Raw genomic sequence first — 11,562 nt, 5'->3', positions numbered from 1 at the left:
GTGTATGTGAGTGAGAGGAGGGGCAGAGGGGAAGGGAGAGAGGGACAAGCGGACTCTGTGCTGACCTTGACATGGATCTGGATCCCATGACCTTGAGATCATGACCTGAGCTGAAACCAAGAGTCTGAAGTTTAAATGACTGTGCCATCCAGGTGCCCCTAGTTGGGTTATTTTTAAATTCACTCTGATGATTGCTATCTTCCCTTGGCCCATGTAGGCCACTCCTATTTTAAATAATTATTTGATATAGATGGATTAATATCTACCATATTTGTAACTTTTCTACCTAATACACTTGTTCTTTGTTCTTTTCTCCCTACTTTTATGCTTTGTCTGGTTTTAATTGAGCATTTGATAGAACTTAATTTTCTCTTTCCTCAAGATATCACTTATACATCTTTTAAAAACTGTGATGGTTGTTCAAGAGTTTGCCATACAACTTTACAAATAATCTGGGCTCAGTTTCAAATGACACTATACTGTGTCACAGACGGTGCAGGTGTCTTAGAATATTTCCAATTCCTCTCTCTTGCACCTTACAGCCTTGCTGCCATTTATTTCATATCCACATGTGATAACTGTCTGATACACTGTTGCTATTTTTATTTTGAGGAATTATCTATTATATCCATTAAGAGTAAGAACAATAGAAGATTTGGTTTTACCTTCATGTATTACTTCTCTGGTGCTTTTCCTTTCTTTAAGAAGATCCAGTTTTCTGATATCCTGGCTTTCTTATGCCCAAAGGACAAGCTCAGACTGGTGCTGGAGAAGTGTTAAGAAAGCCAGGTGTAATGGAGACAGACGAATGTGCGGGAAGGGCAGGAGGTGATGGACACCAGTGAGGCCATGGGCTAAGCTTGCTTTGGTTGGGTGGATTAAGGACACTGACCACCCCCAGGGTCCAATGAGGCAGTTCAGTCTTTCCTAAAAGTTCTTACCAAGTTTGGGACAAACTCATGCTTATTTTGGGGCCAGTGGGAGAGAATTTTGCCCCCAACCCTGCACCTATTCTGCCTTTAGCTTTTGTACATCCAACTTGGGTAACATACATGTTCATTATCTTGGAGACTTGTGAACCCAAGTTTTAAGTTTCTTAAAATCTGTATTGAAATTTCAAATGTTCTAATCTTGAATATGAAGCCAGGGCTGGTGAGTTAGCAAGGAAGGATAAAGGAAACTTCTTTCTTTCCCCATGCAGCTTGCAGACATGTGACTCAGAGCCATTTAGGCGATGTGGGTGACATGAAGGAAAAACCAAGGTTGATTTGTTATGTGGAAGAAAAATCTCATTATAGTGTATCTTCCAACAAAGACTGAAATAGTGAAAAGCTGCCTACATTTTGAGACTGGAAATAGACAGAGTGGAGAAAAACTTGATGTTCTTTTCAGGGAAGATTGTGGTTAAGGGTGAGAGGATGGAGCAGCCCCCAGGGAGAACCACAGGAAAATGAGAAGGTCATCAAGACAGACTCTGTGAGTTGCAGGGCTGGGGAACCAGGAGACTGAGTTCCAGAGCTGGCTCTGCTGCTAGCTCTCCTTGTACCTCAGGAGTCATGGTCTTTTCCTGCCTTGGTTTCCTCATCTATAGCATGAAGAGTCTGTACTAGACCCTCTCCCATGGGGGCCTTTGGGGCCACATCGTGGTATTTAAGAGGAGGGAGAAGTAAGGAGTTGATAAAGTTATGAATGGAGGAGGAAAGCAAAATGAGGGGCTGTGGTTGCGGCACCGTCTGCCCATCCCCATCCCAGGCACCTGTGGGACTGAACTTTGGACCCAGCTGTCTTTCTTTATCTCTCCGCTTTGGGAGGACGTTCAGCACTCAACACTCTGGGTTCACATCCCTGCCCTGCCATTTGTTAGACAGGTGAGCTTGAGCAAATGTCTTAACTGCTCCTTGCCTTGGTTTCCTCATCTGTAGATTCCAGTGGTACCAGGGGGTACCCCATGGAGTTGTTGTGAGGTTAGGTGAGGCAAGCATGTGTCGCCCTTGGCATTGGGCCTCCATTCAGTGGTGCTCATCATCACCTCAGGGAGGTGGCGTACGTCCCTGCAGAGTGTCAGAGCTTATGGCAGATGAGGCCTCCTGACCTTGGGTCCCACCTTCCAGAGCCCAGGCCTCCCCACAGAGACTCAGAGAGCTGAGAACAGGATGGAAACTCAGGGGGGGGGCCCTGATGGCAGACGAGGAGTTGGCACAGCTGGATGGTGAACAGTACCAAAATCAAAACCAACCATCAAACCAGGACTAAGACCTGAAACTCATCCTTCCTCATCTTCTCCAGCAGAATAGGCAGGACTGCATCTTTACAGGAGACTCCCAGCCATGCTGGGGCCCAGGGGAAGCTTCTGGCACTGGGAGAGACAGTTGCTTTGGGAGGAGGTGAGGAACGGGCTCAAGCCACAGAGGTGCGCCAAACCCCCTAGAATGGCCAGGAGGGACCACTGTGCCTTTGAGTTGCAGAACTTTAACAGCTAAAATGCAGATGTTGCCAAGACCCAAGTGGTTGGCTGTGTGAGAGGGTCTTGTTGGTGCAACCTTGCTAGGATCTGGAAGTTCAAGTGTGGGGACTGGCACTGAAAACTGAAGAGCTAGAAGTTAGTTTGCAACTGCTGTGTCCTAACTCCCTTGGACATGTTCAGTGTCCGTGTCTGAGGAGTGGCAGGGTGTGACAGAGTGATCCCTTGACCTGCCCACCCTCAGGCTTTTACAACTCATCCCAAAGATTCATAAGGTGTGTTGGGGGGAGTGCGGACCACTGAGATATGACCTTGGCCTCTTGTCTCTGAAGACAGTCCCGGGGCTCTACTCCTTCCCCTTCCACAAGGATGGTTATGATTTTTATATGCTTTATTCTGTTTCTACATTAAACTTGCTTAAATTCATCAACAACTACAGAAAATTTGTTTATTACAACTTTTCTTGGTCACCATATTTTTTTTTAATGGAAAATTAAATCAAGAGGGGCTCAGCTGTATAGGGATATTTGGATTTTGTGGAAAGTTACTATGACATAGAGTGGCTGCTAATCTCATGTGAGATAGAATCATTTTTCAGTAAGTAAGTGCTTTTAATGGAAATTTTCTTTTTTTTTAAAAAAGATTTTATTTATTTATTTATTTATTTATTTATTTATTTATTTATTTGAGACACACAGAGAGAGGCAGAGACACAGGTAGAGGGAAAAGCAGGCTCCCTGAGGGGAGCCCCATGCAGAACTTGATCCCAGGATCCCGGGGTCACACCCTGAGCCAAAGGCAGATGGTCATCCACTGAGCCACCCAGGCGTCCCTTAATAGAAATTTTCAAAGAGCTCAACCGGAAGTGGTTCAGATAAAATATGAAGGGTAGCATTTGGTCTGGAGGAACACAAAGCTGGACATGTTTAAGGAGAAGAGAGGGCACGGGCAGGTAAAACCCTTTTATTCCAGGGAGTGGTCTTCCGCCCTCTTTGCAGTAGGCAGCACGGGCAATCACTGCTAACCTAGTCTACTGGCCAGCGATGCTATGGAAACACACCTCCCCAAATCTCAGTGGCTTCCAACAATGAATTCTTGCTTCTTTGTCATGTTGCACACAGGAGGCCATGGGTTGGCTCTAGAGACTCTATTGCCACACATCCTGCAGTCTGGAGAAGCCTCCCCTGGTGAAGCAGCTCCTATTTTGGACACACTGGTTTTGCAGCGGAAGAGAACATTCGTGTTGTGGAAATTTGTGATGCATTTCTGATCCACCTTAGCCAGTCACGCCTAGCTTGTCATGCCTGACAGTGGGGTGGGAATTATACTCTGCGTGGAAGTAGGAGCTATGTACATCGATGGCAATTGGAAGGAATGTTTACTCTTCTGGGGAACAGAATGAATATTGGGGATGGGGAGGGGACAACAATACACTCTACCACGCCCAGTGTGCTTTCCTCTCTTCCTTGTAAGCAAGGCAAAAGCAGAGAATAGTGGAAATTTCAGGTTGACTTTGCATGGGGGGATGGGTGTGTCATTAGCTGGATCCTTACATCGAATACAGTGCGTCCTGCTTACTAAGAGTTCATTGAAAGAGTGAAATAATGACAAATATAGATGTAGTTGAGAGTATCATGGGTCACGTTCTGTGGTTGCTGTTTTACGTGTGTTGTGTCCAACAATTTGAAAACAAAAGCTGAAGCACGTTTTTCTGACAAAACAAGGTACCTTTGGGGCACAGCTCTCAAAATGGTCTTTTGAACTTCTCTTCCAAGCAGGGAACATTTCTTGGAACGCAGAAATGGCAGTTCTTTGGCATTAATGAAGACCAGACATTTTTAGCAATATTTAGAAGTGGAACTCTTCCTTAAATAAGCCCTTTGTCTTCGAAGAATGATTGAAACACTTCTGGAAGGCAGAATGGCACAGCACAGCTGAGACGTCTCCATCTACGCCGGGGTCAGGCAGGGCTTGCAAACACCATCGCTGTCTGGTGTGTCCCGGGCTCCACGGGCAGTGTCCCTGGCAAGCCACAAGCCTTCGCTTCACACGAGGGTGAAGTTTGCTTATCCATTTGTGATAAGACTGGAATCCGTTTCAGAAAACACAACACGTTTGAATCAGGAGAGAGACTCTGTTGTAGAGCAAGACATGAGAGAGAAGCATTTTAAATGAAGATTCTCCTTGCTTCTGCTTTCTGTGGGGCAAGTCCTCGAAGGAGGACTTCTGCTGCTTTGCAGGGCATTGTTGATTTCAAGAAAGAGTGTCCATGCTGCTGCCGCTGCTGCTGCTGCTTCTTCTTCTTCTTATTCTTCTTCTTCTTCTTCTTCTTCTTCTTCTTCTTCTTCTTCTTCTTCTTCTTCCTCCTCCTCCTCCTCCTCCTCCTCTCCTCCTCCTCCTCCTCCTCCTCCTCCTCCTTCTTCTTCTTCTTCTTCTTCTTTTTTCATTGATGAAAACTGGACAATCATGCGTCCATGAATTTGAGTTTTTAATTTTGAGGCAAAAGACCCATTTTTCCAAATTGAAAAGTCATGCTTTGGGACATGTCAGATAGATGCTGTTGTTAGAGATCCCCTTCCCACTTCTCCAGTCTTTCATTATGGTCAGAAAATTTGGAAACTAAGTATTAAGCCCAGAGCTGCTGAATTATTTGATTTTCTGATCTTTCTTTTTTCTTTCTTTCTTTCTTTCTTTCTTTCTTTCTTTCTTTCTTTCTTTCTTTCTTCTTCTTCTTTCTTTCTTTCTTTCTTTCTTTCTTCTTTCTTCTTTCTTTCTTTCTTTCTTTCTTTCTTTCTTTCTTCTTTCTTTCTTTCTTTCTTTCTTTCTTCTTTCTTCTTTTTCTTTCATTTCTTTTTTTCTTTTTCTTTTTTGGTTAAAGATGTTTTTCTTTTATAAACTAAAGCTCAGCAACCCTCTGTCCCACCCTTCCCGAAACCATTTTAACTCTTTTTGTTCTTTCTTGTTCTACATTCGTCCATCTGTGTGAAATGCCCATTCGGTCCTTAGCATTTTCACTACAAAGATCTGACCTCTCTTTCTATGGACATGAGTGCTTTGCTCTCTTACCCTGCACCGTTCCTCCCTCTCTGCTGATAATCATGTCACATGTTTTGGCTCAACAATTCTGCTTACATGATGATGAGAGCTACTAATGGCTTCTTCTTTGGTTTGGTTGTCTAGGGGCTGACCCATGCTTCCTCCCCACTCTTCTTTAATCATCAACAAGCCCTACACTAATCCATGTGCTTTCTATGTTCCCGGGGCCTCCCTCCAGCCTCTCCGTCTTGTCCCAGCATGCTGATTTCCAGGCTTGCTGTATAAGCTGTTGTCCTTCATCATTTACCTGGAAATATCCTTCCCCTGCATCTTCTGTTAGATCCCCGTCTCGCAGAGCTCATGTTTTCCTCTTTTTTGGTTTTCTTTCTCCACATGGTGGAGCACAGCCTTTAGCAGACTCCTGAGAAAAGGAACTGGGAAATAATTATTTGAGATCTGGCCCAAAGGTGTCTCTATTCTACCCTTATGTTTGGGTAATAGTTGGTCAGGTGTGGCATTCTAGGATGGAGATGTTTACTTCCCGCAGGCTTTTGAAGGCATTGCCCCACTGTTGCCTTGTTTCTAGCATTGCTTCTGAGAATGTCTGACAGGTTTTTCGATCCTTAATGCTTTGTATAAAACTCCCATTTTTCATTTCACATTTTACCTCTTGCTGAGGTTTTAGGATCTTTCTTCTTTATTGTCAATGTTTGTGAAATGTCACAGCAATGTGCCTTGACAAGGGTCCTTCTTCATTCACCATTTTGATGTTTGTGCTGGAAACTCATACCCTCCAATTCTGGGATTTTAAAAAACATTACTTATCAGGTAATTTCCTCCCTATGGCTTTCTGTTCTTTCATTCTGTGATTCTGTTTTTCAGATGTTGGACTTCTTGGGTGGGCCTATAATTTTCTTGTCTTCCTTGTTTTGTTTTCTCTGTCTTGGAGTTTTAGTTATATTCTCTGAGGGAGGTCCTTTAGTTAATCTTATATTGATACTGATTTTTTTCAGTCTTGCTATGACATTTTCCCCCAGATTTTTTTTGCAAATAATATTGTAATATTCCTGGTGCACAATGTGATGTTTTGATATATGTGTACATTTAAAATGACCACAATCAGGCTCATTAACACATTGATCACCATACATAGTAACCAGTGTGTGTGTGTGTGTGTGTGTGTGTGTAAGGTGACAATACCTAAGACCAACTCTCCAGAAAATTCCAAATATACAGGGTGTTATTAACTATCATCACCATGTGGCACCACAGATCCCGGAACTTATCTTAAAACTGTGTCTGTGCCCTTTCACCAATTCTCTCCAGGTCCTCTATCCCCTCAGCCCCTGGCTACCACCATTCTCTGCTTTTGTGAGCTTGGCTTTTTTAGAATCCACATGTTAGTGAGATTTCTTATGGTGTTTTTAACTTCTAGGAGATTTCTTATTCAGTAAATATTCTCATTTAAAAAATAACATCCCTTTCTTGTTTCATGGTTGCCATATTTTTAATTTGCCTTCTATGAATGTTCATTATTACCCCCTGGAAGTTTTTCTCTGCTTCCTGCATTGTCTCTGTTGCTTCTAAGTTCCTTAATCAATTAACTAACCAATTAATTGACAGCTGTTGTCGTTTAAGCGTCTGTTTCTTATTTATGAGATTTCCTAGAGGGCTTGACTGGTTGTCCATATTTAAGAATGGACCATGAAAATCTGTTTGGAAGCTCTGTGTTCACAGGTGGAGCTTGTCGGGTAATGAGCTTCACGGCAGCATGAGGACCTGCCTGTTTTTCTGTGGGACTCAATATATTAGTCTCTGAATATGCTTTCTTTTAGCTCAGTGAGTTTCTCTATGGAGTAACCTTCTGATTTCTGCTGGGACAGTGTTATAGGTTGAAATGTATCTTCCAAAAAGGACATGTTCAAGTCCAAGCCCCTAGGACCTCAGAATGTGATCTTTGCAAGTAGTGTTGTCGCAGGTGTGATTGGCTAGTGGGAGGGCACTCTGGATTGGGTGGGACCCTGATCCAATATAACTGGTGTCCTCAGGAGACAGACATGTCCAGGGAGAGGCAATGTGACAACAGAGACAGAGCCTGGGGCCATGCTGCCACAAACCAAGGAGCACCCGCTGTCTCCGGAGCTGGAAGGAGAAAGGAAGGATTCTTCCCTGGGAACTTGAGAGGGAGGATGGCCATGCTGACACCTTAGCCTCTAACACTGAGAGACACTAAAATTCTGGTGTTCAGAGCCTCCTGTCTGTGGCTCCTTGTGACAGAAGTTCCAGGACACAGTTTCAGAGAGTACAGGAGAATGACTCTGCTTGCTGTGGAGGCCAAGGGGCAAGGGGCTGGCAAGGGACACGTAAGGACTGTGAGACGGTACTCAGTGGCCCTCACTGATCACCTCTGTGGTCGATGTAGCTTCTCACCTTGCACTACTCTGTGCCACCTGTCCCTAGGGTCTGGACCTTCTTTGGTTTCATTGCTCTTGAAAGGAACCTCCTGGTTCCTCTGAGGAGAGGAAGGGGTGATCCGCGCAGGGCAGGGGTCTCGGTGCCTGCGTCCTTCCCATCCAGACTCCCAACTAATCCTTGTGTTTTCATCCTCAGTTCACTCTTGAGAAATAACTGGAACCTCTTGTTCCTGAGGACCGCGCCGTGCATTAAAAGTCCATTGATCAAGTCCCTCAGCCCAAGGTCAGGCTTCCCGAAACCCCTGCATTCTCCCCATGGGAGTGAGGGTGCCCTCTTGTGGTCCCCAAGCATCTGCTCTGTGCTTCCCCCAGACCTCCCTCCTCCTTTGGCCTGCATCTCACCTGGGGTGTAAGAAGGTCCTAGAGCGAGGTCTCTATGTCTGATGCATCTGGGCATCACCCCCACCTCCTGGCACAGCGTTTTCACACAAGAGCCCCTAAGCACACATGTGGAATAAATGAAGGAACTGAGCAGACATTGACGCTGAAATGAGTAGACATTTGACTTTACGCCCAAGAGAAAATCAATCCAAAGTTTAAGATCGCTAAAACAAAAAAAAAAAAAAAAAAAAAAAAAAAAAAAATTAAAAAAAAAGAAAAGAAAAAGAAAGAACCAGTCCACCCATTCTTTATAAATGGAAATTTATATTTCAACGTTTAAAAAAATGAGTCAAAATTGGAATTTTGGTGTAGTCTGATAATTATAAAACCAAACATCTCCTTGCTAAGAGTTTTGAATTCCAATCAACTGCAAAAGGTTCTTGGCTTGTCTCACATTTGGGTTTGACATCCTTAAAACTAATCGGCTGAGCATGGTTTATAGCTCACAAAATTCTGGGAAGAATGCTATATTTTTCACCGGGCAATTTTACACAAATTTTCCTAGAGCCAGCTCAATGCTGGCATGTTACTTGTGCTCAATGAGATCTTCTCATTCCCCCAGACAGAGGGGGCTAACATGTTCCCCCGAAGTTACTCGGTCAAGATAAATATAAAATTCCTCCTCTAAGGCATTCCTTTTCAAGAATGTATATATTGTTACAAGGTATTTCCCGAGCACTGAAAGTCAAAGACTTGCTTAGGACTCAAAGCCCTCCCTCATGTCTCGCCCAGTGGATGCTTTAGTGAATGCCTAATTTCTATTTTAGACTTCTGGGTCCATGTGCCAATCAGTGACAAAGAATTCGCTTCCTCTCTGTTTGATTAGAAAAATGATTTTAAGAAAAATCATGGAAAATCAGGACGGGGTACATTTTGTCTATAGCAGAAGTAATCACGAATTCCAGCAGTAATTATGCAGGACTGATCCGCTAGCAAAGGACTCACATTAGAAAGTTGCCCTGTGAGGGGCCCCTGGGTGGCTCATTGGTTGAGCGTCTGCCTTCGGCTCGGGGCGCCATCCCGGGGTCCTGGGATCAAGTCCCACATTGGGCTCCCCACAGGGAGCCTGCTTCTCCCTCTGCCTGTGTCTCTGCCCCCCTCTCTCTGTGTCTCTCATGAATAAATAAATGAAATCTTAAAAAAAAAAATAAAGTTGCCCTGTGAGCAGTTTTTATTCGTGCATTGGGCAAGACTCCTTTGGTTCCAAGTGTTGGAAACCTGACTCAAATTAGTGTAAAAAATGAATAATTTTTGGCTCACATAATCAAAGGGAAAGTTGAGATGGATGGGGTGGGACCAAAGTGTGGGGTAGACTTGGTTTCAAACATCTGGAGCCGGGAAGCTGATGGTCCTCGCTCTCCCTTTCTCTCTTCTCTGCTTTGTTCTCAGGGGCTGGCTTCCTCCAAATGGCTGCAAATGTGGAAGCTTCTGGGATCATATCAGAGATGGCCTGAGACTGGCTGGCTCCAGGTCCAAGCTGGAAACCCTGGAGAAGAGCTCGGTTTGGACGACCTGTGTCATATGCCCATCCCTGGGTCAGCCCGCAGAGGTGGTGCCAGAAGGTTCTGCAGGAACATGACAGCCCTCTTGAAGCACCTGGTGAGAGGGGACCAAGCACCTGATGCTGACCACAGTCTCTCCCTTCATAGCCTCATAGCCTGGTGTGCTTCAGTGATTGGAGATGAAATGTCATTTAGCTTCAGATCCTCAAACATTGCTAGACGGCGTTATGGCAGCAGTGGCCCGGGGCAGTGGAAGGCCTGCGTCCATAAGCTTGTAGCAGGTGCCTGGGGAACACGGGAGAGGGTAGCTGGCCCATCGAGTATTTCCCCTCCTTGCCTCCGAGCTTGGGGTTGGGTGGAGCTGAATCCGGAGAGTCAGCTGTTGATAGCTGGGGACGGGGAAAGAAGCCGAGGCTGGAAGTCAGGCACAGGCAAGTACGGTTGATGTGGCCCTGGTCCCGGGGACTCAGTGCTGGGCCTGCCCTGACATTGCTGTGCGCAGCTACCGCTGGGTCTGCGGACGAGGAAACTGAGCCACAGAAGGCGGAGCTGACTTGCATGGGCCCGGCAGTTCTCAGCGGCAGAGAAGGCGCTGGGGCCTCATTCCCACGATGCTGCCAGAGGAGGGTTGAAACAGGCACCAGGGTGGAATGAGGGATGCCAGCTGCCCTCTGGCTGTGGGGTCAGTGGAAACCTCAAATCCTCCTCTTTGGTCAGGCTCACTATCCTTCTTCTCTTGAAATAGTAGAGTTGTGTCTTCGGAGGCTTTTACACGGGGCTGCCTCTGAAATCTCACGTGGCCCCTGTCCAGGGAGGTAGGCTCCAGGCCTCGGGCCAATCTGCGCATGGAACCCAGATGCAGATGCTCGCGATGAGCTCTGAAGGTGGCGAACCCTGCAAGCAAGCAGAAAGCCTTGAGGCTCTCCCCTCCACCCGTGCTCAGTCTCTTCTAGGAATTTGGTTTTTATCTTCAAGGCAGAAATGTCCGTTAACTTTCCATTTCTTCCTTCCTCCCTGCCTTCCAAGCAACGGCAAGCTCGGGATTCAATGCACAGGACCGTCTGTGCCAACTCAGGAGCGCTCACTTCACTGGCCAGGAAACGCGCTTCAACTGCGTGCCCTGACCTTAGAAGCCACCCTTCTCCACCCTCACCCAGGGATGATGCAACTATCTGGCTCTCCAGTTTACGTCTTTGTGGAAGTTAATGTGCAACTGGTGTGTGGCCCTTTTATTTTAGGAATATCGCGATTTTAGGAGTAGGGCCAATTAAGCAGAAGTGGGATTCTTCTCTTCTTATAATGCTGTAGCCTTCATGTCTGCTTGTTATTTGCCAAATCGACTGATGCTTTTTGGGGAAGATCCCTTTGGTCTTGAGCAATGTCCTTGGGACCGAGATGTTGGGGGTCTCGGCTGTGTCCCAGAAAAGGCCTTTTCAAGAGTGGAAGGCAGTGAGGCACGTTTTGACTTGCCAGGGGATCATGAGCTCATCTCTCAACTGGGGATAAAGGTCACATAGACGTGGTTCTGGGTTCCCTCAGCTCCGTTAGTCCTATCAGGTGGTTATTATGGCAAAGGGGATGGAGGATGGTGGTAGGGAACCTATCTGGGATGATTATGTAACATGGAAATAGGTTAGCTCTGGATTTATTGAGCTGGTTGAGATTCATCTGATGCCCATGTGTCTACCCATAACATTTCTTAAGATTC

The sequence above is a fragment of the Canis lupus genome, chromosome 25 (assembly GCF_003254725.2).
Source record: "Canis lupus dingo isolate Sandy chromosome 25, ASM325472v2, whole genome shotgun sequence".
Taxonomy (NCBI): domain Eukaryota; kingdom Metazoa; phylum Chordata; class Mammalia; order Carnivora; family Canidae; genus Canis; species Canis lupus.
This window is presented reverse-complemented; position numbering follows the sequence as displayed.